The sequence below is a fragment of the Eleutherodactylus coqui genome, chromosome 2, assembly GCF_035609145.1.
Source record: "Eleutherodactylus coqui strain aEleCoq1 chromosome 2, aEleCoq1.hap1, whole genome shotgun sequence".
Lineage (NCBI taxonomy): Eukaryota > Metazoa > Chordata > Amphibia > Anura > Eleutherodactylidae > Eleutherodactylus > Eleutherodactylus coqui.
Window position 1 is genome coordinate 301,212,986 of NC_089838.1, and position 27,353 is coordinate 301,240,338.

The window sequence follows — 27,353 nt, forward strand, 5'->3', positions numbered from 1 at the left end:
GGTTTTTTTTTATAAATAGACACAGGCAGGTACAACTCCCCTATGGGAAGTCTGTGTGGAGTGGACCCACAGCATGGGTGGGTCCCAGGAAGTCACCAATGGTACATTAATAAATCCCATCGCAGTGCCCCGGATAGCTGAGCTAACGTCAGATAAAATACAGGTGGGCTTCAGCCCACACTGCATGCCCGAGTCAGACTGGGATTTTTTTAATTAATAGTCACAGGCAGGTACAACTCCCCCATGGGAAGTCTGTGTGGAGTGGACCCACAGCATGGGTGGGTCCCAGGAAGCCACCGACTGTACATAAATAAATCCCATTGCAGTCCCCCGGATAGCTGAGGTAACGTCAGATAAAGTACAGGTGGGCTTCGGCCAACACTGCATTCCCCAGTCAGACTGTTTGTTTTTTTATAAATAGACACAGGCATGTACAACTCCCCTATGGGAAGTCTGTGTGGAGTGGACCCACAGTATGGGTGGGTCCCAGGAAGCCACCAACGGTACATTAATAAATCTCATCGCAGTGCCCCAGAAAGCTGAGCTAACGTCAGATAAAATACTGGTGGGCTTCGGCCCCCACTGCATGCCCGAGTCAGACTGGGGTTGTTTAATGAATAGTCACAGGCAGGTACAACTCCGCTATGGGAATTCCGTGTGCACCCACTGCATGGGTGGCTCCCTGGAACCCACCGGCGGCACATAAATAAATCCCATTGCAATGCCTCCCTTAAAGCTGAGGCAACGTGAGAAGAAATGCAGGTTGGCTTCGGCCCACACTGCAAGCCCTAGTCAGGCAGGGTTGTTTTCATAGTCACAGGTAGGTAGAACTCCCCTATGGGAAGTCTGTGTGCACCCACAGCATGGGTGGGTCCCAGGAAGTCACAGACCGTACATAAATAAATCCCATTGCAGTGACCCTCATAGCTGAGGTAACGTGAGATGAAATGCAGGTTGGCTTCGGCCCACACTGCATGCCCCAGTCAGCCTGGGTAATTTACATAGTCAGGTCAGTACAACTCTGCTATGGGAAGTCTGTGTGCACCCACAGCAGGGGTGGGTCTCAGGAAGCCACTGAAGGTACATAAAAATATCCCATTGCAGTACCTCCCTTAAAGCTGAGGTAACGTGAGAAGAAATGCAGGTTGGCTTTGGCCCACACTGCATGCTCCAGCCAGTAAGGGTAATTTACATTGTCACAGGTACGTATAACTCCACTATGGGAAGACTGTGTGTACCCACAGTATGGGTGGCTCCCTGGAACCCACCGATGGGGTGGGTTGAGTGAGTGACAGCATATTAGCCTGCCATGGACAAGTTTGTCCTCCACAGCATTGTCTGGCTACCGGCATATTTGTAGTGCTTATGGCGGATGCGCCTGTCCTACTGCGATTTTGCTGATGGCGATTGTGCCTGCCTTGTGGCGATACTGCATATGGCGACCGTGTCTGCTTTGAAGAGTAAGGGGTTTTGGATTTTTGGCTTTTTCTGTGAATTATTCATAGCATTGCAGTGCCCCGAATAGCTAAGGTAACGTGAGATAAAATGCAGGTAGGCTTCGGCCCACACTGCATGCCCTAGTCAGTCTGGGTTATTTTTTGGGGGGCCATGTACGTTGAACACCGCGATGGGAACACTTAGTGCACCCATAGTATGCGCAGACCCCTGTAATACTCCTGTAGCAAAGGTATAAGCTGACCCCACTAACAGTTATGTTGCAGAAGTCTAGGGAGACCCTATTAACACTTCTGTAGTAACAGTATAGACGGACCCCAGTAACATTTCAGTAGCTGCAGTATAGGCAGAGCCCAGTATCAGTTGCATTTCAGTAGTAACATGACGCCTGGAGGCCAGAATGCCCCTTTCTGCACCCATACCCCAATTCCCAAGAAAGACAAACACCTTTTATTTTGGATAATGTTGGCCACAGCAGCCTTTATTAACAAAACTCTACAATAATTACCAAAAATAACGAGGGGGGAGTCCTTGGAGTCACAAACTCTGGTGCTACCACAATCCAACTGATAAACACTGCCCCACAGCCGGAGACAAGCTCAGGGGCACTACAAGCCGCCCTTAGGTGGCTACCACAATTGGGACTTACAGCCGGAGGAGGGTCTACTGCCCCCCACCACCAGCCAAGTCCCCGCACCAGATACTAAACTGATTACAGAGGAGGGAGTCTTAACGGGTGTGACCGTGCCCACCCAACTCCCCCCTACACAATTTCCACCGACTCCAAGGACCCCCCACCCGACACAGCCAGCACGGCTTAAACCTCAGCCTGCGCCGCCCCCAACAAACTCAAGGCCCTTTCGATCCCCTCTTGTGCCCCTACTGCCCAAATATCAATGCCCACATCATTCAAGTGTACACCGTCGTCTGCCCAATACTCTCCAGCCCCCTTTTCTAACTCCATGTGTCTAACGCAGACCCCCCCGTTCCGTGCTACAAAAGCTGAGATGTGCCTATTTAGTTTTACCCTGGCCCTGTTGATGCCTATCAATGATCTGGCAAATCACCACTGCTTACACGGGATAATTTCAGACCAAACGATAATCATGTTTGGGTACAATTTTCGAAGTCGCAGGAAATCATACTGAATTTCCCGCCTTAATTCCCGAGCAGGGTGACTCCCCAGATCATTGCCCCCCACGTGTAATACCAGGATATCCGGACTCCTGTCAACGCGCCCAAACCTCTCCACCTCCTTCAACACCTGGCACCACTTCATGCCCCTGATTCCCAACCAACGGATAACTGCTACCTCCCTCCTAAAGCCCAACTGCCTTCCGTTTGGTCGGACCTTGGCACGCTCCGCTGCCCAGTACACATATGAGTGTCCAAGCAACCAAACCAGAGCCGGTAGCTCCTGACCTGTAAAGGATAGAAAAACCACGTATCATTCCCCATTACAAACCCCCGCCCCCACTTTGTCTTAATTATATAACAAAAATTTTTTTTAATATAAATTAATCACTCAACTAACTCTGGCCGAACGTAAAGCTCGAACCGTCTTGATTTCCATCTACCTGTCTTTTTTACCATGTCAGACCCCAAACCCCTACTAGCCGCCTCCGTTGCAGCTCCAATCCTGAACGAATGGGAAGAATACCTGCCCTCTAAGCCCAATTTCAACATGACCTTCTTAAAAATGCCGTTTAACTGAAATTTTGACAAAAAGGACCCATCCGCATGAATAAACAACGGGCCAGGCTTATCCGACCTCAACTTTCCATACACCTCGAAACACTGTACTGGACATAGCCTGGCCCCCGGCACTCGACCCACAAGGACTCTTTTCCCTCTCCCAAACTGATCCGTCTTCGACTTCCTGAGCACTATTTACAGAGCCCCCTCGCCCGAAGACACATCCCCAAACTCCAAACCCCCTCTTACCGCCCTGCTGGGTGACACCATTTCCCCCAACCTAAAAGCTCCATAAAAGGCTAGTGCAAAAATGCAACGAAACAAAGCCTCTTCGAAGCCATCTCTACAAATTTCCCTCAAAACTACCCCCATACTCTCCAAAATTGAAAATGTAACTGGACGCCTCGTATCCTTTACCGAATAATCCTTGCGAAAGCCTCGGAGGGCTTGCCGCACCAAAAAACTCTTGGTAATGTCTTTTAACCCCCGAAGCTTCAACCCAAAAACCAAACCAGCGATAAAACGGTCCACCTTTGCCACAGACCAACCCATTTCCATTGCGTTCCCTAAAAAAGATAACAAAGCTACCACATTGACACTCTCCGAATCCCTTCTTCCCAGTGCGATTACCCACTGCCACCATTGTCCCCAGGCCAACTCATACGCCTTCCACGTACCCTGTGCCAGCGACCTCTGAATCAGACATTGTGCAGCACGTCTGCCACGTTCCATAATTCCGAAGGACAAATCAGGCCCTCCTCCTCTGCCTCCGGTGCCCACGCCCGAAACCGCTCCCATTGGAAACGAGAAAGTGCATCAGCTAAACCATTATCCGTCCCGGGGACGTGAACAGCCACAATCCACGCGTTCAACGACAAACATGACAACACCAGATACCGCAGCAAATTCACCACAGGCAGAGATCGAGCTGTTACCCCATTATTCGCTTGTACAACTCCCATGTTGTCACAATGGAAGCACACCTTCCTGTTCCTGAAACTTTCTCCCCATATGGAGACTGCGACCACAATAGGGAACAACTCTAACAAAACCAGATTTTTTACTGCTCCACTCTGCCGCCATTCATCGGGCCAAGGGGCAGCGCACCATTGTCCCTTAAAATAAGCTCCAAAACTTGTCGCCCCTGCTGCGTCTGTAAACAGTTCCCAATCGAAATTATCGACCTCCTGGTCTATAAACAAAGACCGACCGTTGTACTGATCCAAAAAGGAAACCCAAACTGCTAAGTCTGCCCGAATCTCCGCGGTAATACGTATAAAGTGATGACCTGCTTTTACCCCCGCAGTGGCTCCCGCCATTTTTCGACAAAAAACCCGACCCATTGGCATGATCCTGCAGGCAAAATTCAACTTTCCCAATAACGACTGTAAGTCGCGCAGGGTAATCTTTTTTGCCTGACTCGCCTTCCCCAAATCATGCCGCAACGCAAGCAACTTGTCCTCGGGCAACCGGCATTCCATTCTGACCGTATCAATAACAATTCCTAAGAAACTCAGACAGGTCACCGGACCTTCAGTCTTCTCCGATGCCAATGGCACCCCAAACTTGTTGGCGATCCATTGCACCGTGGACAACAGTAACGTACAAACTCTGGAACCCGCCGGACCCACACACAAAAAATCGTCCAGATAATGCAAAATAGATTGCACTCCGGACACGTCCCTAACCACCCACTCCAAAAAGGAACTAAACGCTTCAAAATAAGCGCATGAAATCGAACAGCCCATAGGCAAACATTGGTCAACAAAATATTCACCTTCCCAAATGCATCCCAACAGGTGAATGCTATCCGGGTGAACCGGTAATAATCAGAACGCCGATTCCACGTCCGTCTTGGCCAACAACGCCCCCTGTCCACATCTCTGAACCCACCTGACAGCCGCGTCAAACGACGTGTAAACTACTGAACACAACTCTGGCGACCTTTCGGGTACGAAAGATGGTGAATCAACCTAAACTTACCCGGTTCCCTTTTTGGGATTACTCCCAGCAGGGAAACCACTAAATTAGGGACCAGCGGAGTAGCAAACGGCCCTGCCATGCGCCCCAAAGAAACCTCTTTCCACAACTTCTCCCTTACCACTGATGGGAATTTCCTAGCTGAACGCAGATTCCTAACGGAAGGGGGGACCCGATGCTCTGGCTCCGGTATCCGAAAACCTTCCGAAAACCCCAGAAATAACAAATGCCCCTTTTCCGTGTCTGGATATCTACTTAGAAAGGGGGCCATCTCGAGAACTTTCACCGGCGTCCTCCCTTTTTCCTTCAGCACCCCCAACCTTTCCCTTACCTCGTCGAAAACACTTGGACGCCCCATGGGACGACCCACTGCAAATGAAGCAATTGTGTTTGAAGCGGCAACTCGCCCCAAACTTGCACTGGCCTTCATTATATTGCCAGCAGAAACCTGCCTTCCTTTGCCCCAGCGTCCCTGTGCTTCCTGACGAACTTCCTCCACTCGCTGAGCCGGATGATCCGGCGGCCCCGGGAAAGGACTGCCCGAAACGCGTTGGCGCCATAACCTTCAGCTATAACCCAATATCTTTATGATCCCAACGGATACTGGGACGCACCACTTTACGCTGACGAAACTGCTCGTCATATCTCAACCATGCCTGACCACCATAAGTCGTATGCGCCTCCCCGATGGAGTCCAAATAACAAAAAAGCGTGGAACAATTTTCCGGCGCCTTCTCCCCAATCACCCCTGCTAATATTGCAAAGGCTTGTAGCCAGTTTGCAAATGTCTGAGGAATAAGCCGCCAACGCTTCTTCTCCTCCTCATCTTTCTTAGTCTCAGTCCGCTTCCCCTTCTCCAAATTAAACTTCTCCAGAGGCAACAAGGAAAAAATCTCCACATACTCGTCTCTCCAAATTTTTTCCCTCACCTCTTTTTTCAGGTGCGCCCCCAAAGGACCTTCAAAACAAACATACACCTCTCCCCGAGCCTTATCGTCGAGCCGAATAGCCTCGCCATCCTTTTCAATCTGAACCGCTACAGTCACCCCTGTATTCCGCACACTACCTGAGCCCTCTCCAACCCCAGAGCTACCACCGACCCCCACTTCATTTCTAACGACCTGCGGAACCCACGACGCAACCGGAGACGGGGCCCCAACCCCCACCCCCATACCCCCTTCGCACCGCTGTAACAATTCCCGTACATTACCCATTAATTCCCTTAATTCACCCCCAAATACCCCCCTTAAAACACTATCTTCCCCCACATTAACACTTGCTCCCCTTAACCGACCCACAATTGCATTATTAGACAAACAAGACAATGAGCCATGCTCACCTGGCTGCATGGAGGCTGTGTCCCCACCAGCCGGCCCTGCGAGGTCCTGGACATCCGCGTCGCTAATGGTCCCATCCGAATCGTCCTGTTCCTGTTGTCTTTCATCCCGCTGCGGAACGACCACGACTGACCGCAGCCTGCCGGTCCCAGTGGATCCCTCCTGGATCTGTCGTCGGCCATCCGATGCACAAGGCTGTTGTCCGTTGTTAGACCCGGTCCGCCCCCTGGCCGGCACTTCACCAACAGGGGCCACCGTGCTGACTCTCCTCCTCTCCCTGCCTCTGCCTCCAGCTCTCACAGCCGTCCCTGCTCTCTCCGATGTGCTGCAAGATGCTCCCCCGGCCGGTACATCACCAGGGGAGACATCCGTCCTGGAACCCTGCTGCACGATGTCCGACGCCGCAGGCCCCGCCCCCCGGCGGGAACGAGTGGTCCTGCCCGCCGTGCTCACCGGCCGCTGTATCGGACTCCTCCGCAGCCGTGCCTCCCTGCTCCGAGGCTTGGGGAGGGAAACTGAACTGCGAGGGTCCCCTGAGGGACTCCGGAGCCGCCGGCGAGCCCTGGGAGCGCTGTCCTCCTCTATCAGTCTCTCAGGCGGTCTTGCCCAACGTGACCTCCGCTCCGACTCATTGGTCCCGGTGCCTCCGCTGCTGCTGCCGCTGCTGCTGCTGCCTCTGCTCCGCTCCCCAGCACTCCTGCCACCTGACCCTGCAACCAGTCAGGACCATACCGGCTTGCCGCTGTCCTGAGCTCCTCCAGCATCTTCTCCACGTTCTCCATTTCTTCACAGGTTTGTTCTACACTCTCTACTCTCTGCTAGCTCCTCTCAAAGGTGACCACCCACGAAGCCCCCCACTTTATATAACCCCCCTCCCACTAAACTTTCCACCTATCCTGACACTTTTCACCTACCTTCCAGCAATTTCTACCCACACCTCCACATAATATTCACCCCTTCCTGACTACGGCTGTCTGCCCCCACGCGTCATGCCGGGCTTCCTCTTAAAGGGGCCAGGGCTCCCCTTGCTCCAGCCCATACTGTATCGACAGACCCCTGTAACATTTCCGTAAGAGCAGTATAGGCAGAGCCCAGTATTAGTGGGATTTCAGTAGTAACAGTATAGACAGATAGACAACACCTATGTGGAAAAGCTAGTATTTTCTGAGACAAGAGAGGGGCATTTGATTGCAATGAAAAGGATATTCAAGGTACTGAAAATCTGCATTCCTTCTCACCTCAAGCTGAAATATGGAAAGGCTTCATTAATGTTTTCTGTTGTCCATTTCAAAGTGTTAGCAAATAGCAATCCAAGTTTCCGGCTACTACCACGCATCTTTCTTAGGAATTACCAAAGATGATCACAAGTAAAGGCCTCATCAGTCAGTCCAAAATCATTCAGGGAGTATGTGGTTCTCAGCTGGCCTGCTTCCACCAAGGATCGGTGCCTGCTGCTACTCTGTCCCTTGCCCTACAGGGATGCTGTGTTCTATAGTCACCTGTATTCCGACCTCAGCTGTACGGTTATCTTTGGACTTAGCAGTACCAACAAGTTGGAAGCCACCATTGCTCTACCAGTCGTCTGAAAGCTTCAGCTAGGTATAACGGACTAGTACCACGGTTTTATTTAGTTGATTTTCGGAATGTGGCCAGGATTAAGTGGGACGTGGGGGGGGGGATTTCTTATTGTGTCATTTTAGGTGAAATTCTTGGACTGCCGCCAGACAGACCACTGCGAAAGGATTTGCCGAGAATGTTTTCATTGTTGGAGGAGGGGGATGTTTTTGAGGCTGTACGTGTCCTGTCCACGTGTCCGTGGTTATATGCACCTTCCCAGTGACCGCGTTGGTGAAAAATTGTCGCGCCTGGGGACCTAGTAGCGCGGTTTTATTTAGTTAGTTTTCGGAATGTGGCCAGGATTAAGTTGTGGAGTGTGGACCTTGTAGCGCGGTTTTATTTAGTTGGTTTTCCAAATGTGGCCAGGATTAAGTGGGCCGTGGTGGTGGGGGGGGGGGGCTTTCTTATTGTGTCGTTTTAGGGGAAATTCTTGGACTGCCGCCAGACGGACCACTGCGAAAATATTTGCCAAGAACGTTTTCATTGTTAGAGGAGGAGGAGGGGGATGTTTTTGAGGCAGTACGTGTCCTGTCCACATGTCCGTGGTTATGTGCACCTTCCCAGTAACCGCGTTGGTGAAAAATTGTCGCGACTGGGAACCTAATAGCGCGGCCTCACCGCCATTATGTCTTTGGGAAACCTCCGTTTCCACAACCCTGTAACATAGCAGTAGCAGCAATATAGGCAGTGCCCAGAATTAGTAACATTTCAGTGCTAAGAGTATGGACAGACCCCAGTACCATTTTTGTAGCAGCTGTATAGGGAGAGCCCAGTATTAGTAACATTTCAGTAGTAGCAGTATAGGCAGGCCCCAGAAACATTTCAGTACTATCAGTAGAGACAGACCCCAGTAGCATTTCAGCAGAAACTGTAGGGATAGACCCCAGTAACATTTCAGTTGCAGCAGTAGGGACAGACCACATTAACTTTCCAGTAGTATCAGTCAGGAAAGATCCCAGTAACATTTCAGTTCCAGCAGTGCAGACATTTCAGTAGTATCAGTAGAGACTGACCCCAGTAACATTTCAGTAGTAACAGTAGGGACAGACCCCAGTAATTTTTCATTGGCAGCAGTATGGACAGACCCCTGTAACATTTCATTGGAAGCAGTAAAGACAGACCCCTGTAACATTTCAGTAGTATCAGTAGGGACAGACCCCAGTAACATTTCAGTAGCAACAGTATAGGCAGACCCCAGTAACATTTCAGTACTAACAGTAGGGAGAGACCCCAGTAACATTTCATAGGCAGCAATAGGGACAGACCCCATTAACATTTCAGTTGCAGCAGTGCAGACAGACCCCTGTAACATTTCAGTAGTATTAGTAGGGACAGACCTCAGTAACATTTCAGTACTAACAGTAGAAACAGACCCCAGAAACATTTCATTTACAGCAGTATAGACAGACCCCTGTAACATTTCAGTAGTATCAGTAGGGACAGACCCCAGTAACATTTAAGTAGCAACAGTATAGACAGACACCAGTAACTTTCCAGTAATAACAGTAGGGAGAGACCCCAGTAACATTTCATTGGCAGCAGTAGTGACAGACCCCAGTAACATTTCAGTTGCAGCAGTGCAGACTGACCCCTGAAACATTTCAGTAGTATCAGTAGGAACAGACCCCAGTAACATTTCAGTAGCAACAGTATAGACAGACCCCAGTAACATTCCAGAACTAACAGTAGGGAGAGACCCCAGTAACATTTCATTGGCAACAGTAGGGACAGACCCCAGTAACATTTCAGTTGCAGCAGTGCAGACAGACCCCGGTAACATTTCAGTAGTATCAGTAGGGACAGACCCCAGTAACATTTCAGTACTAACAGTAGGCAGAGACCCCAGTAACATTTCATTGGCAGCAATAGCAGTAGGGACAGACCCCAGTAACATTTCATTTGCAGCAGTATATACAGACCCCTGTAACATTTCAGTAGTATCAGTAGGGACAGACCCCAGTAACATTTCAGTAGCAACAGTATAGACAGACCGCAGTAACATTTCAGTACTAACAGAAGGAAGAGACCCCAGTAACATTTCAGCTGCAGCAGTAGAGACAGACCACAGTAACTTTCCAGTACTATCAGTCAGGAAAGACCCCAGTAACATTTCAGTTGCAGCAGTAGGGACAGACCCCAGTAACAGTTCTGTAGAATCAGTAGAGACAGACCCCAGTAGCATTTCAGCTCTATCAGTGCAGACAGACCCCAGTAAGATTTCAGTAGTATTAGTAGGGACAAACCCCAGTAACATTTCAGTAGTATAAGTATAGACAGACCCCAGTAACAGTTCAGTAGTAACAGTAGAGAGAGACCCCTGTAACATTTCATTGGCAGCAGTAGGTACAGACCCCAGTAACATTTCATTGGCAGCAGTATATACAGACCCCTGTAACATTTCATTAGTATCAGTAGGAACAGACCCCAGTAACATTTCAACAGCAACAGATTAGACAGAGCCCAGTAACATTTTAGTACTAACAGTAAGAAGAGACCGCAGTAATATTTCATTGGAAGAAATAGGGACAGACCCCAGTAACATTTCAGTTGCAGCAGTGCAGACAGACCCCTGTAACATTTCAGTAGTTAAGTATAGACAGACCCCAGTAACACTTCAGTTGTAACAGTACAGACAGACCCCAGTAACATTTCAGCAGTATCAGTAGGGACAGACCCCAGTAACATTTCAGTACTAACAGTAGGGAGAGACTCCAGTAACATTTCACTGGCAGCAGTAGGGACAGACCCCAGTAACATTTCGGTTCCTGCAGTGCAGACAGAGCCCAGAAACTTTCCAGTGGTATCAGTGGGGAATGACCCCAGCAACATTTCAGTTGCAGCAGTAGGGACAGACCCCAGTAACATTTCAGTAGCAACAGTATAGACAGACCCCAGTAACATTCCAGTACTAACAGTAGGGAGAGACTCCAGTAACATTTTATTGGCAGCAGAAGCGACAGACCCCAGTAACATTTCAGTTGCAGCAGTGCAGACAGACCCCGGTAACATTTCAGTAGTATCAGTAGGGACAGACCCCAGTACCATTTCAGTACTAACAGTAGGCAGAGACCCCAGTAACATTTCATTGGCAGCAGTAGCCGTAGGGACAGACCCCAGTAACATTTCATTTGCAGCAGTATATACAGACCCCTGTAACATTTCAGTAGTATCAGTAGGGACAGACCCCAATAACATTTCAGTAGCAAAAGTATAGACAGACCCCAGTAACATTTCAGTACAAACAGAAGGAAGAGACCCCAGTAACATTTCAGCTGCAGCAGTAGCGACAGACCACAGTAACTTTCCAGTATTATCAGTCAGTAAAGACCCCAGTAACATTTCAGTTGCAGCAGTAAGGACAGACCCCAGTAACAGTTCAGTAGAATCAGTATAGACAGACCCCAGTAACATTTCAGTACTAACAGTAGGTACAGATCCCACTAACAGTTCAGTAGTATCAGTAGGGACAGACCCCAGTAGCATTTCAGTTCCATCAGTGCAGACAGACCCCAGTAAGATTTCAGTAGTATTAGTAGGGACAGACCCCAGTAACATTTCAGTAGTATAAGTATAGACAGACCCCAGTAACAGTTTAGTAGTAACAGTAGAGACAGTAACATTTCACTGGCAGCAGTAGGGACAGACCTCAGTAACATTTCATTTGCAGCAGTAAATACAGACCCTGTAACATTTCAGTAGTATCAGTAGGGTCAGACCCCAGTAACATTTCATTTGCAGCAGTATGTACAGACCCCTGTAACATTTCAGTAGTATCAGTAGGGACAGACCCCAGTAACATTTCAGTAGATACAGTATAGACAGACCCCAGTAACATTTCAGTACTAACAGTAAGAAGAGACCCCAGTAACATTTCAGTTGCAGCAGAAGGGACAGACCACAGTAAATTTCCATTAGTATCAGTCGGGAAAGACCCCAGTAACATTTCAGTTGCAGCAGTAGGGACAGACACCAGTAACAGTTCAGTAGTATCAGTAGGGACAGACCCCAGTAACATTTCAGTAGCAACAGTATAGACAGACCCCAGTAACATTTCAGTACTAACAGAAGGAAGAGACCCCAGTAACATTTCAGCTGCAGCAGTAGCGACAGACCACAGTAACTTTCCAGTACTAACAGTAGGGAGAGACTCCAGTAACATTTCATTGGCAGCAGAAGCGACAGACCCCAGTAACATTTCAGTTGCAGCAGTGCAGACAGACCCCGGTAACATTTCAGTAGTATCAGTAGGGACAGACCCCAGTACCATTTCAGTACTAACAGTAGGCAGAGACCCCAGTAACATTTCATTGGCAGCAGTAGCAGTAGGGACAGACCCCAGTAACATTTCATTTGCAGCAGTATATACAGACCCCTGTAACATTTCAGTAGTATCAGTAGGGACAGACCCCAGTAACATTTCAGTAGCAAAAGTATAGACAGACCCCAGTAACATTTCAGTACAAACAGAAGGAAGAGACCCCAGTAACATTTCAGCTGCAGCAGTAGCGACAGACCACAGTAACTTTCCAGTATTATCAGTCAGTAAAGACCCCAGTAACATTTCAGTTGCAGCAGTAGGGACAGACCCCAGTAACAGTTCAGTAGAATCAGTATAGACAGACCCCAGTAACATTTCAGTACTATCAGTAGGTACAGACCCCACTAACAGTTCAGTAGTATCAGTAGGGACAGACCCCAGTAGCATTTCAGTTCCATCAGTGCAGACAGACCCCAGTAAGATTTCAGTAGTATTAGTAGGGACAGACCCCAGTAACATTTCAGTAGTATAAGTATAGACAGACCCCAGTAACAGTTTAGTAGTAACAGTAGAGACAGTAACATTTCACTGGCAGCAGTAGGGACAGACCTCAGTAACATTTCATTTGCAGCAGTAAATACAGACCCTGTAACATTTCAGTAGTATCAGTAGGGTCAGACCCCAGTAACATTTCATTTGCAGCAGTATGTACAGACCCCTGTAACATTTCAGTAGTATCAGTAGGGACAGACCCCAGTAACATTTCAGTAGATACAGTATAGACAGACCCCAGTAACATTTCAGTACTAACAGTAAGAAGAGACCCCAGTAACATTTCAGTTGCAGCAGAAGGGACAGACCACAGTAAATTTCCATTAGTATCAGTCGGGAAAGACCCCAGTAACATTTCAGTTGCAGCAGTAGGGACAGACACCAGTAACAGTTCAGTAGTATCAGTAGGGACAGACCCCAGTAACATTTCAGTAGCAACAGTATAGACAGACCCCAGTAACATTTCAGTACTAACAGAAGGAAGAGACCCCAGTAACATTTCAGCTGCAGCAGTAGCGACAGACCACAGTAACTTTCCAGTACTAACAGTAGGGAGAGACTCCAGTAACATTTCATTGGCAGCAGAAGCGACAGACCCCAGTAACATTTCAGTTGCAGCAGTGCAGACAGACCCCGGTAACATTTCAGTAGTATCAGTAGGGACAGACCCCAGTACCATTTCAGTACTAACAGTAGGCAGAGACCCCAGTAACATTTCATTGGCAGCAGTAGCAGTAGGGACAGACCCCAGTAACATTTCATTTGCAGCAGTATATACAGACCCCTGTAACATTTCAGTAGTATCAGTAGGGACAGACCCCAGTAACATTTCAGTAGCAAAAGTATAGACAGACCCCAGTAACATTTCAGTACAAACAGAAGGAAGAGACCCCAGTAACATTTCAGCTGCAGCAGTAGCGACAGACCACAGTAACTTTCCAGTATTATCAGTCAGTAAAGACCCCAGTAACATTTCAGTTGCAGCAGTAGGGACAGACCCCAGTAACAGTTCAGTAGAATCAGTATAGACAGACCCCAGTAACATTTCAGTACTATCAGCAGGTACAGACCCCACTAACAGTTCAGTAGTATCAGTAGGGACAGACCCCAGTAGCATTTCAGTTCCATCAGTGCAGACAGACCCCAGTAAGATTTCAGTAGTATTAGTAGGGACAGACCCCAGTAACATTTCAGTAGTATAAGTATAGACAGACCCCAGTAACAGTTTAGTAGTAACAGTAGAGACAGTAACATTTCACTGGCAGCAGTAGGGACAGACCTCAGTAACATTTCATTTGCAGCAGTAAATACAGACCCTGTAACATTTCAGTAGTATCAGTAGGGTCAGACCCCAGTAACATTTCATTTGCAGCAGTATGTACAGACCCCTGTAACATTTCAGTAGTATCAGTAGGGACAGACCCCAGTAACATTTCAGTAGATACAGTATAGACAGACCCCAGTAACATTTCAGTACTAACAGTAAGAAGAGACCCCAGTAACATTTCAGTTGCAGCAGAAGAGACAGACCACAGTAAATTTCCATTAGTATCAGTCGGGAAAGACCCCAGTAACATTTCAGTTGCAGCAGTAGGGACAGACACCAGTAACAGTTCAGTAGTATCAGTAGGGACAGACCCCAGTAACATTTCAGTAGCAACAGTATAGACAGACCCCAGTAACATTTCAGTACTAACAGAAGGAAGAGACCCCAGTAACATTTCAGCTGCAGCAGTAGCGACAGACCACAGTAACTTTCCAGTACTAACAGTAGGGAGAGACTCCAGTAACATTTCATTGGCAGCAGAAGCGACAGACCCCAGTAACATTTCAGTTGCAGCAGTGCAGACAGACCCCGGTAACATTTCAGTAGTATCAGTAGGGACAGACCCCAGTACCATTTCAGTACTAACAGTAGGCAGAGACCCCAGTAACATTTCATTGGCAGCAGTAGCAGTAGGGACAGACCCCAGTAACATTTCATTTGCAGCAGTATATACAGACCCCTGTAACATTTCAGTACAAACAGAAGGAAGAGACCCCAGTAACATTTCAGCTGCAGCAGTAGCAACAGACCACAGTAACTTTCCAGTATTATCAGTCAGTAAAGACCCCAGTAACATTTCAGTTGCAGCAGTAGGGACAGACCCCAGTAACAGTTCAGTAGAATCAGTATAGACAGACCCCAGTAACATTTCAGTACTAACAGTAGGTACAGACCCCACTAACAGTTCAGTAGTATCAGTAGGGACAGACTCCAGTAGCATTTCAGTTCCATCAGTGCAGACAGACCCCAGTAAGATTTCAGTAGTATTAGTAGGGACAGACCCCAGTAACATTTCAGTAGTATAAGTATAGACAGACCCCAGTAACAGTTTAGTAGTAACAGTAGAGACAGTAACATTTCACTGGCAGCAGTAGGGACAGACCTCAGTAACATTTCATTTGCAGCAGTAAATACAGACCCTGTAACATTTCAGTAGTATCAGTAGGGTCAGACCCCAGTAACATTTCATTTGCAGCAGTATGTACAGACCCCTGTAACATTTCAGTAGTATCAGTAGGGACAGACCCCAGTAACATTTCAGTAGATACAGTATAGACAGACCCCAGTAACATTTCAGTACTAACAGTAAGAAGAGACCCCAGTAACATTTCAGTTGCAGCAGAAGGGACAGACCACAGTAAATTTCCATTAGTATCAGTCGGGAAAGACCCCAGTAACATTTCAGTTGCAGCAGTAGGGACAGACCCCAGTAACAGTTCAGTAGTATCAGTAGGGACAGACCCCAGTAACATTTCAGTAGCAACAGTATAGACAGACCCCAGTAACATTTCAGTACTAACAGAAGGAAGAGACCCCAGTAACATTTCAGCTGCAGCAGTAGCGACAGACCACAGTACCTTTCCAGTACTATCAGTCAGGAAAGACCCCAGTAACATTTCAGTTGCAGCAGTAGGGACAGACCCCAGTAACAGTTCAGTAGAATCAGTAGAGACAGACCCCAGTAGCATTTCAGCTCTATGAGTGCAGACAGACCCCAGTAAGATTTCAGTAGTATTAGTAGGGACAAACCCCAGTAACATTTCAGTAGTATAAGTAAAGACAGACCCCAGTAACAGCTCAGTAGTAACAGTAGAGAGAGACCCCTGTAACATTTCATTGGCAGCAGTAGGGACAGACGCCAGTAACATTTCATTGGCAGCAGTATATACAGACCCCTGTAACATTTCATTAGTATCAGTAGGGACAGACCCCAGTAACATTTCAACAGCAACAGATTAGACAGACCCCAGTAACATTTTAGTACTAACAGTAAGAAGAGACCCCAGTAATATTTCATTGGAAGAAATAGGGACAGACCCCAGTAACATTTCAGTTGCAGCAGTGCAGACAGACCCCTGTAACATTTCAGTAGTATAAGTATAGACAGACCCCAGTAATATTTCAGTTGTAACAGTAGGGACTGACCCCAGGAATATTTCATTTGCTGCAGTATAGATAGACCCCTGTAACATTTCAGTAGTATAAATATAGACAGACCACAGTAACACTTCAGTTATAACAGTAGGAACCGACCCCTGTAACATTTCATTGGCAGCAGTATAGACAGACGCCTGTAACATTTCGGTAGTATCAGTAGAGACAGACCCCAGTAACATTTCAGTAGCAACAGTATAGATAGACCCCAGTAACAGTTGAGTAGTGACAGTAGGGAGAGACCCCAGTAACATTTAATTGGCAACAGTAGGGACAGACCCCATTAACATTTCAGCAGTATTAGTAGGGACAGGCCCCAGTAACATTTCAGTTCCAGCAGTGCAGAGAAACACCAGTAAGATTTCCGTAGTATTAGTAGGGACAGACCCCAGTAACATTTCAGTATTAAGAGTAGTGAGAGACCCCAGTAACATTTCAGTAGCAGCAGTGCAGTCAGACCCCAGTAACATTTCAGTAGTAGTAACAGTATAGACAGACCCCTTTAACATTTCCGTAGCAGCAGTGTACGCTGACCCCAGTAACATTTCATTTGCAGCAGTATAGACAGACTCCAGTAGCATTTCAATAGCAGCTGTCTAGGCAGAGCCCAGTAACATTTCAGTAGTAACAGTATAGACAGACCCCAGTAACATTTCATTTGCAGCATTATTGACAGACCCCAGTAACATTTCAGTAGTTGTAACAGTATAGACAGACCCCTTTAACATTTCCGTAGCAGCAGTGTAGGCTGACCCCAGTAACATTTCATTTGCAGCTGTATACACAGACCCCTGTAACATTATAGTAGCAGCAGTATAGACAGACCCCAGTAACATTTCATTTACAGCAGTATTGACAGACCCCAGTAACATTTCAGTAGTAGTAACAGTATAGACAGACCCCTTTAACATTTCCGTAGCAGCAGTGTAGGCTGACCCCAGTAACATTTCATTTGCAGCTGTATACACAGACCCCTGTAACATTATAGTAGCAGCAGTATAGACAGACCCCAGTAACATTTCATTTACAGCAGTATTGACAGACCCCAGTAACATTTCAGTAGTAGTAACAGTATAGACAGACCCCTTTAACATTTCATTTGCAGCAGTATTGGCAGACCCCAGTAACATTTCATTTGCAGCAGTATTGACAGACCCCAGTAACTTTTCATTGGCATCAGTAGGGACAGACCCCATTAACATTTCAGTAGTATCAGTAGGGTCAGGCCCCAGTAACATTTCAGTTCCAGCAGTACAGAAAGCCCCTAGTAAGATTTCAGTAGTATTAGTAGGGACAGATCCCAGTAACATTTCAGTACTAAGAGTAGTGAGAGACCCCAGTAACATTTCAGTAGCAGCAGTGCAGTCAGACCCCAGTAACATTTCAGTAGTAGTAACAGTATGGACAGACCCCTTTAAGATTTCCATATCAGCAGTGTAGGCTGACCCCAGTAACATTTCATTTGCAGCAGTATAAAAAGACCCCAGTAACATTTCATTTGCAGCAGTATTGGCAGACACCAGTAACATTTCATGTGCAGCAGTATTGACAGACCCCAGTAACTTTTCATTGGCATCAGTAGGGACAGACCCCATTAACATTTCAGTAGTATCAGTAGGGTCAGGCCCCAGTAACATTTCAGTTCCAGCAGTACAGAAAGCCCCTAGTAAGATTTCAGTAGTATCAGTAGGGACAGACCCCAGTAACATTTCAGTAGTATAAGTATAGACAGACCCCAGTAACAGTTTAGTAGTAACAGTAGAGACAGTAACATTTCACTGGCAGCATTAGGGACAGACCTCAGTAACATTTCATGTGCAGCAGTAAATACAGACCCTGTAACATTTCAGTAGTAACAGTAGGGAAAGACCCCAGTAACATTTCATTTGCAGCAGTATGTACAGACCCCTGTAACATTTCAGTAGTATCAGTAGGGACAGACCCCAGTAACATTTCAGTAGATACAGTAAAGACAGACCCCAGTAACATTTCAGTACTAACAGTAAGAAGAGACCCCAGTAACATTTCAGTTGCAGCAGAAGGGACAGACCACAGTAACTTTCCATTAGTGTCAGTCGGGAAAGACCCCAGTAACATTTCAGTTGCAGCAGTGGAAACAGACCCCAGTAACAGTTCAGTAGTATCAGTAGGGACAGACCCCAGTAGCATTTCAGTTCCATCAGTGCAGACAGACCCCAGTAAGATTTCCGTAGTATTAGCAGGGACAGACCCCAGTAAGATTTCAATAGTATAAGTATAGACAGACCCCAGTAACAGTTCAGTAGCAACAGTATAGACAGACCCCAGTAACATTTCCTTTGCAGCAGTATATACAGACCCCAGTAATATTTCATTTGCAGCAGTAGAAACAGACCCCATTAACATTTCAGTAGTATCAGTAGGGACAGACCCCAGTAACATTTCAGTAGCAACAGTATAGACAGACCCCAGTAACAGTTCAGTAGTAACAGTAGGGAGAGACCCCAGTAACATTTCATTGGCAATAGTAGGGACAGACCCCATTAACATTTCAGTAGTATCAGTAGGCACAGGCCCCATGAACATTTCAGTTCTAGCAGTGCAGACAGACCCCAGTAACATTTCCGTAGTATTAGTAGGGACAGACCCCAGTAACATTTCAGTACTAAGAGTAGTGAGAGACCCCAGTAACATTTCAGTAGTAGCAGTGCAGTCAGACCCCAGATATATTGCAGTTGCAGCAGTGCAGACAGACCCCTGTAACATTTCAATAGTATAAGTATATAAAGACCCAAGTAACAGTTCAGTTATAACAGTAGGAACTGACCCCTGTAAGATTTCATTGGCAGCAGTAGGGACTGACCCCAGTAACATATCATTTGCTGCAGTATAGATAGACCCCTGTAACATTTCAGTAGTATAAATATACACAGACCCCTGTAACATTTCAGTAGTATCAGTAGGTACAGACCCCAGTAACATTTCAGTAGCAACAGTATAGACAGACCCCAGTAACAGTTCAGTAGTAACAGTAGGGAGAGACCCCAGTAACATTTCATTGGCAACAGTAGAAACAGACCCCATTAACATTTCAGTAGTATCAGTAGGGACAGACCCCACTAATAGTTCAGTAGTATCAGTGGGGACAGACCCCAGTAGCATTTCAGTTCCATCAGTGCAGACAGACCCCAGTAAGATTTCAGTAGTATTAGTAGGTACAGACCCCAGTAACATTTCAGTAGTATCAGTATAGACAGACCCCAGTAACAGTTCAGTAGTAACAGTAGAGACAGACCCCAGTAACATTTCATTGGCAGTAGTAGGGACAGACTCCAGTGACATTTCATTTGCAGCAGTTTATACAGACCCCAGTAACATTTCATTAGTATCAGTAGGGACAGACCCCAGTAACATTTCAATAGCTACAGTTTAGACAGACCCCAGTAACTTTCCAGTACTAACAGTAAGGAGAGACCCCAGTAACATTCCATTGGCAGAAGTAGGGACAGCCCCTAGTAACATTTCAGTTGCAGCAGTGCAGACAGACCCCTGTAACATTTCAATAGTATAAGTATAGAAAGACCCCAGTAACAGTTCAGTTATAACTGTAGGAACTGACCCCAGTAAGATTTCATTGGCAGCAGTAGGTACAGACCCCAGTAACATATCATTTGCTGCAGTATAGATAGACCCCTGTAACATTGCAGTCGTATCAGTAGGGACAGACCCCAGTAACATTTCAGAAGCAGCAGTATACACAGACCCTAGTAACAATTCAGTAGTATCACTAGGGACAGACCCCAGTAATATTTCAGTAGCAACAGTATAGACAGACCCTAGTAACAGTTCAGTAGTAACAGTAGGGAGAGACCCCAGTAACAATTCATTGGCAACAGTAGAAACAGACCCCATTAACATTTCAGTAGTATCAGTAGGGACAGACCCCAGTAACATTTCAGTACTAAGAGTAGTGAAAGACCCCAGTAACATTTCAGTAGCAGCAGTGTAGTCAGACCCCAGTAATATTTCAGTAGTAGTAACAGTATAGACAGACCCCTTTAACATTACTGTAGCAGCAGTGCAGGCTAACCCCAGTAACATTTCATTTGCAGCAGTATAGACAGACCCCAGTAACATTTCAGTAGCAGCAGCCTAGGCAGAGCCGAGTAACATTTCAGTAGTAACAGTATAGACAGACGCCAGTAACATTTCATTTGCAGCAGTATAGACAGACTCCAGTAGCATTTCAGTAGCAGCTGTCTAGCCAGAGCCCAGTAACATTTCAGTAGTAACAGTATGGACAGACCCCAGTAACATTTCATTTGCAGCAGTATTGACAGACCCCAGTAACATTTCAGTAGTAGTAACAGTATAAACAGACCCCTTTAACATTTCCATTGCAGCAGTATAGACAGACCCCAGTAACATTTCATTTGCAGTAGTATTGACAGACCCCAGTAACTTTTCATTGGCATCAGTAGGGACAGACCCCATTAACATTTCAGTAGTATTAGTAGGGACAGGCCCCAGTAACATTTCAGTTCCAGCAGTACAGACAGCCCCTAGTAAGATTTCAGTAGTATTAGTAGGGACAGACCCCAGTAACATTTCAGTAGTAACAGTAGGGACAGACCCCACTAACAGTTCAGTGGTATCAGTATGGACAGACCCCAGTAGCATTTAAGTTCTATCAGTGCTGACAGACCCCAGTAAGATTTCAGTAGTATCAGTAGGGACAGACCCCAGTAACATTTCAGTAGTAACAGTAGAGACAGACCCCAGTAACATTTCATTGGCAGCAGTAGGGACAGACCCCAGTAACATTTCATTTGCAGCAGTAATACAGACCCCAGTAACATTTCATTAGTATCAGTAGGGACAGAGCCCAGTAACATTTCAATAGCAACAGTTTAGACAGACCCCAGTAACATTATAGTACTAACAGTAAGGAGAGACCCCAGTAACATTTCATTGGCAGAAGTAGGGACAGCCCCTAGTAACATTTCAGTTGCAGCAGTGCAGACAGACCCCTGTAACATTTCAATAGTATAAGTATAGAAAGACCCCAGTAACAGTTCAGTTATAACAGTAGGAACTGACCCCAGTAAGATTTCATTGGCAGTAGTAGGAACAGACCCCAGTAACATATCATTTGCTGCAGTATAGATAGACCCCTGTAACATTTCAGTAGTATAGATATAGACAGACCCGAGTATCATTTCAGTTGTAACAGTAGGGACCAACCCCAGTAACATTTCATTGGCAGCAGTATACACATACCCCTGTAGCATTTCAGTAGTATCAGTAGTGACAGACCCCAGTAACATTTCAGTAGCAACAATATAGACAGACCCCAGTAACAGTTCAGTAGTAACAATAGGGAGAAACCCCAGTAACATTTCATTGGCAGCAGTAGGGACAGACCCCATTAACATTTCAGTAGTATCAATAGGGACAGACCCCAGTAGCATTTCAGTTCCATCAGTGTAGACAGACCCCAGTAAGATTTCAGTAGTATTAGTAGGGACAGACCCCAGTAACATTTCAGTAGTATAAGTATAGACAGACCCCAGTAACAGTTCAGTAGTAACAGTAGAGACAGACCCCAGTAACATTTCATTGGCAGCAGTAGGGACAGACCCCAGTAACATTTCATTTGCAGCAGTAATACAGACCCCAGTAACTTTTCATTAGTATCAGTAGGGACAGAGCCCAGTAACATTTCAGAAGCAGCAGTATACACAGACCCCAATAACATTTCAGTAGTATCAGTAGGGACAAACCCCAGTAACATTTCAGTAGCAACAGTTTAGACAGACCCCAGTAACAGTTCAGTAGTAACAGTAGGGAGAAACCCCAGTAACATTTCATTGGCAACAGTAGGGACAGACCCCATTAACATTTCTGTAGTATCAATAGGGACAGGCCCCAGTAACATTTCAGTTCTAGCAGTGCAGACAGATCCCAGTAAGATTTCAGTAGTATTAGTAGGGAGAGACCCCAGTAACATTTCAGTAGCAGCCGTGCAGTCAGACCCCAGTAATATTTCAGTAGCCGTAACAGTATAGACAGACCCCTTTAACATTACTGTAACAGCAGTATAGGCTGACCCCAGTAACATTTCATTTGCAGCAGTATAGACAGACCCCAGTAACATTTCAGTAGCAGCAGTCTAGGCAGAGCCGAGTAACATTTCAGTAGTAACAGTATAGACAGACGCCAGTAACATTTCATTTGCAGCAGTATAGACAGACTCCAGTAGCATTTCAGTAGTAGTAACAGTATAAACAGACCCCTTTAACATTTCCATTGCAGCAGTATAGACAGACCCCAGTAACATTTCATTTGCAGCAGTATTGACAGACCCCAGTAACTTTACATTGGCATCAGTAGGGACAGACCCCATTAACATTTCAGTAGTATCAGTAGGTACAGGCCCCAGTAACATTTCAGTTCCAGCAGTACAGACAGCCCCTAGTAAGATTTCAGTAGTATTAGTAGGGACAGACCCCAGTAACATTTCAGTACTAACAGTAGGGACAGACCGCACTAACCGTTCAGTGGTATCAGTAGGGACAGACCCCAGTAGCATTTAAGTTCCATCAGTGCAGACAGACCCCAGTAAGATTTCAGTAGTATTAGTATGTACAGACCCCAATAACATTTCAGTAGTATAAGTATAGACAGACCCCAGTAACAGTTCAGTAGTAACAGTAGAGACAAATCCCCGTTAAAATTTCATTGGCAGCAGTAGGAACAGACCCCAGTAACATTTCATTTGCGGCAGTAATACAGACCCCAGTAACATTTCATTAGTATCAGTAGGGACAGAGCCCAGTAACATTTCAATAGCAACAGTTTAGACAGACCCCAGTAACATTATAGTACTAACAGTAAGGAGAGACCCCAGTAACATTTCATTGGCAGAAGTAGGGACAGCCCCTAGTAACATTTCAGTTGCAGCAGTGCAGACAGACCCCTGTAACAATTCAATTGTATAAGTATAGAAAGACCCCAGTAACAGTTCAGTTATAACAGTAGGAACTGACCCCAGTAAGATTTCATTGGCAGCAGTAGGGACAGACCCCAGTAACATATCATTTGCTGCAGTATAGATAGACCCCAGTAACATTTCAGTAGTCTAAATATAGACAGACCCGAGTAACATTTCAGTTTTAACACTAGGGACCAACCCCAGTAACATTTCATTGGCAGCACTATAGACAGACACCTGTAACATTGCAGTAGTATCAGTAGGGACAGACCCCAGTAACATTTCAGAAGCAGCAGTATATACAGACCCCTGTAACATTTCAGTAGTATCAGTAGGGACAGACCCCAGTAACATTTCAGTAGCAACAGTATAGACATACCCCAGTAACAGTTCAGTAGTAACAGTAGGGAGAAACCCCAGTAACATTTCATTGGCAACAGTAGGGACAGACCCCATTAACATTTCAGTAGTATCAATAGGGACAGGCCCCAGTAACATTTCAGTTCTAGCAGTGCAGACAGACCCCAGTAAGATTTCAGTAGTATTAGTAGGGACAGACCCCAGTAACATTTCAGTACTAAGAGTAGTGAGAGACCCCAGTAACATTTCAGTAGCAGCCGTGCAGTCAGACCCCAGTAATATTTCAGTAGCAGTAACAGTATAGACAGACCCCTTTACATTACTGTAGCAGCAGTCTAGGCAGAGCCGAGTAACATTTCATTTGCAGCAGTATAGACAGACCCCAGTAACATTTCATTTGCAGCAGTATTGACAGACCCCAGTAACATTTCAGTAGTAGTAACAGTATAAACAGACCCCTTTAACATTTCCATTGCAGCAGTATAGACAGACCCCAGTAACATTTCATTTGCAGCAGTATTGACAGACCCCAGTAACTTTTCATTGGCATCAGTAGGGACAGACCCCATTAACATTTCAGTAGTATCAGTAGGGACAGGCCCTAGTAACATTTCAGTTCCAGCAGTACAGACAGCCCCTAGAAAGATTTCAGTAGTATTAGTAGGGACAGACCCCAGTAACATTTCAGTACTAACAGTAGGAACAGACCCCACTAACAGTTCAGTGGTATCAGTAGGGACAGACCCCAGTAGCATTTAAGTTCCATCAGTGCAGACAGACCCCAGTAAGATTTCAGTAGTATTAGTAGGGACAGACCCCAGTAACATTTCAGTAGTATAAGTATAGACAGACCCCAGTAACAGTTCAGTAGTAACAGTAGAGACAGTTTTAACACTAGGGACCAACCCCAGTAACATTTCATTGGCAGCAGTATAGACAGACGCCTGTAGCATTGCAGTAGTATCAGTAGGGACAGACCCCAGTAACATTTCAGTAGCAACAGTATAGACAGACCCCAGTAACAGTTCAGTAGTAACAGTATGGAGAAACCCCAGTAACATTTCATTGGCAACAGTAGGGACAGACCCCATTAACATTTCAGTAGTATCAATAGGGACAGACCCCAGTAGCATTTCAGTTCCATCAGTGCAGACAGACCCCAGTAAGATTTCAGTAGTATTAGTAGGGACAGACCCCAGTAACATTTCAGTAGTATAAGTATAGACAGACCCCAGTAACAGTTCAGTAGTAACAGTAGAGACAGACCCCAGTAACATTTCATTGGCAGCAGTAGGGACAGACCCCAGTAACATTTCATTTGCAGCAGTAATACAGACCCCAGTAACTTTTCTTTAGTATCAGTAGGGACAGAGCCCAGTAACATTTCAATAGCAACAGTTTAGACAGACCCCAATAACATTATAGTACTAACAGTAAGGAGAGACCCCAGGAACATTTCATTGGCAGAAGTAGGGACAGCCCCTAGTAACATTTCAGTTCTAGCAGTGCAGACAGACCCCAGTAAGATTTCAGTAGTATTAGTAGGGACAGACCCCAGTAACATTTCAGTACTAAGAGTAGTGAGAGGCCCCAGTAACATTTCAGTAGCAGCCGTGCAGTCAGACCCCAGTAATATTTCAGTAGCAGTAACAGTATAGACAGACCCCTTTAACATTACTGTAACAGCAGTATAGGCTGACCCCAGTAACATTTCACTTGCAGCAGTATAGACAGACCCCAGTAACATTTCAGTAGCAGCAGTCTAGGCAGAGCCGAGTAACATTTCAGTAGTAACACTATAGTCAGACGCCAGTAACATTTCATTTGCAGCAGTATAGACAGACTCCAGTAGCATTTCAGTAGTAGTAACAGTATAAACAGACCCCTTTAACATTTCCATTGCAGCAGTATAGACAGACTCCAGTAACATTTCATTTGCAGCAGTATTGACAGACCCCAGTAACTTTTCATTGGCATCAGTAGGGACAGACCCCATTAACATTTCAGGAGTATCAGTAGGGACAGACCCCAGTAACATTTCAGTAGTATAAGTATAGACAGACCCCAGTAACAGTTCAGTAGTAACAGTAGAGACAGTTTTAACACTAGGGACCAACCCCAGTAACATTTCATTGGCAGCAGTATAGACAGACGCCTGTAGCATTGCAGTAGTATCAGTAGGGACAGACCCCAGTAACATTTCAGTAGCAACAGTATAGACAGACCCCAGTAACAGTTCAGTAGTAACAGTATGGAGAAACCCCAGTAACATTTCATTGGCAACAGTAGGGACAGACCCCATTAACATTTCAGTAGTATCAATAGGGACAGACCCCAGTAGCATTTCAGTTCCATCAGTGCAGACAGACCCCAGTAAGATTTCAGTAGTATTAGTAGGGACAGACCCCAGTAACATTTCAGTAGTATAAGTATAGACAGACCCCAGTAACAGTTCAGTAGTAACAGTAGAGACAGACCCCAGTAACATTTCATTGGCAGCAGTAGGGACAGACCCCAGTAACATTTCATTTGCAGCAGTAATACAGACCCCAGTAACTTTTCTTTAGTATCAGTAGGGACAGAGCCCAGTAACATTTCAATAGCAACAGTTTAGACAGACCCCAATAACATTATAGTACTAACAGTAAGGAGAGACCCCAGGAACATTTCATTGGCAGAAGTAGGGACAGCCCCTAGTAACATTTCAGTTCTAGCAGTGCAGACAGACCCCAGTAAGATTTCAGTAGTATTAGTAGGGACAGACCCCAGTAACATTTCAGTACTAAGAGTAGTGAGAGGCCCCAGTAACATTTCAGTAGCAGCCGTGCAGTCAGACCCCAGTAATATTTCAGTAGCAGTAACAGTATAGACAGACCCCTTTAACATTACTGTAACAGCAGTATAGGCTGACCCCAGTAACATTTCACTTGCAGCAGTATAGACAGACCCCAGTAACATTTCAGTAGCAGCAGTCTAGGCAGAGCCGAGTAACATTTCAGTAGTAACACTATAGTCAGACGCCAGTAACATTTCATTTGCAGCAGTATAGACAGACTCCAGTAGCATTTCAGTAGTAGTAACAGTATAAACAGACCCCTTTAACATTTCCATTGCAGCAGTATAGACAGACTCCAGTAACATTTCATTTGCAGCAGTATTGACAGACCCCAGTAACTTTTCATTGGCATCAGTAGGGACAGACCCCATTAACATTTCAGGAGTATCAGTAGGGACAGACCCCAGTAACATTTCAGTAGTATAAGTATAGACAGACCCCAGTAACAGTTCAGTAGTAACAGTAGAGACAGTTTTAACACTAGGGACCAACCCCAGTAACATTTCATTGGCAGCAGTATAGACAGACGCCTGTAGCATTGCAGTAGTATCAGTAGGGACAGACCCCAGTAACATTTCAGTAGCAACAGTATAGACAGACCCCAGTAACAGTTCAGTAGTAACAGTATGGAGAAACCCCAGTAACATTTCATTGGCAACAGTAGGGACAGACCCCATTAACATTTCAGTAGTATCAATAGGGACAGACCCCAGTAGCATTTCAGTTCCATCAGTGCAGACAGACCCCAGTAAGATTTCAGTAGTATTAGTAGGGACAGACCCCAGTAACATTTCAGTAGTATAAGTATA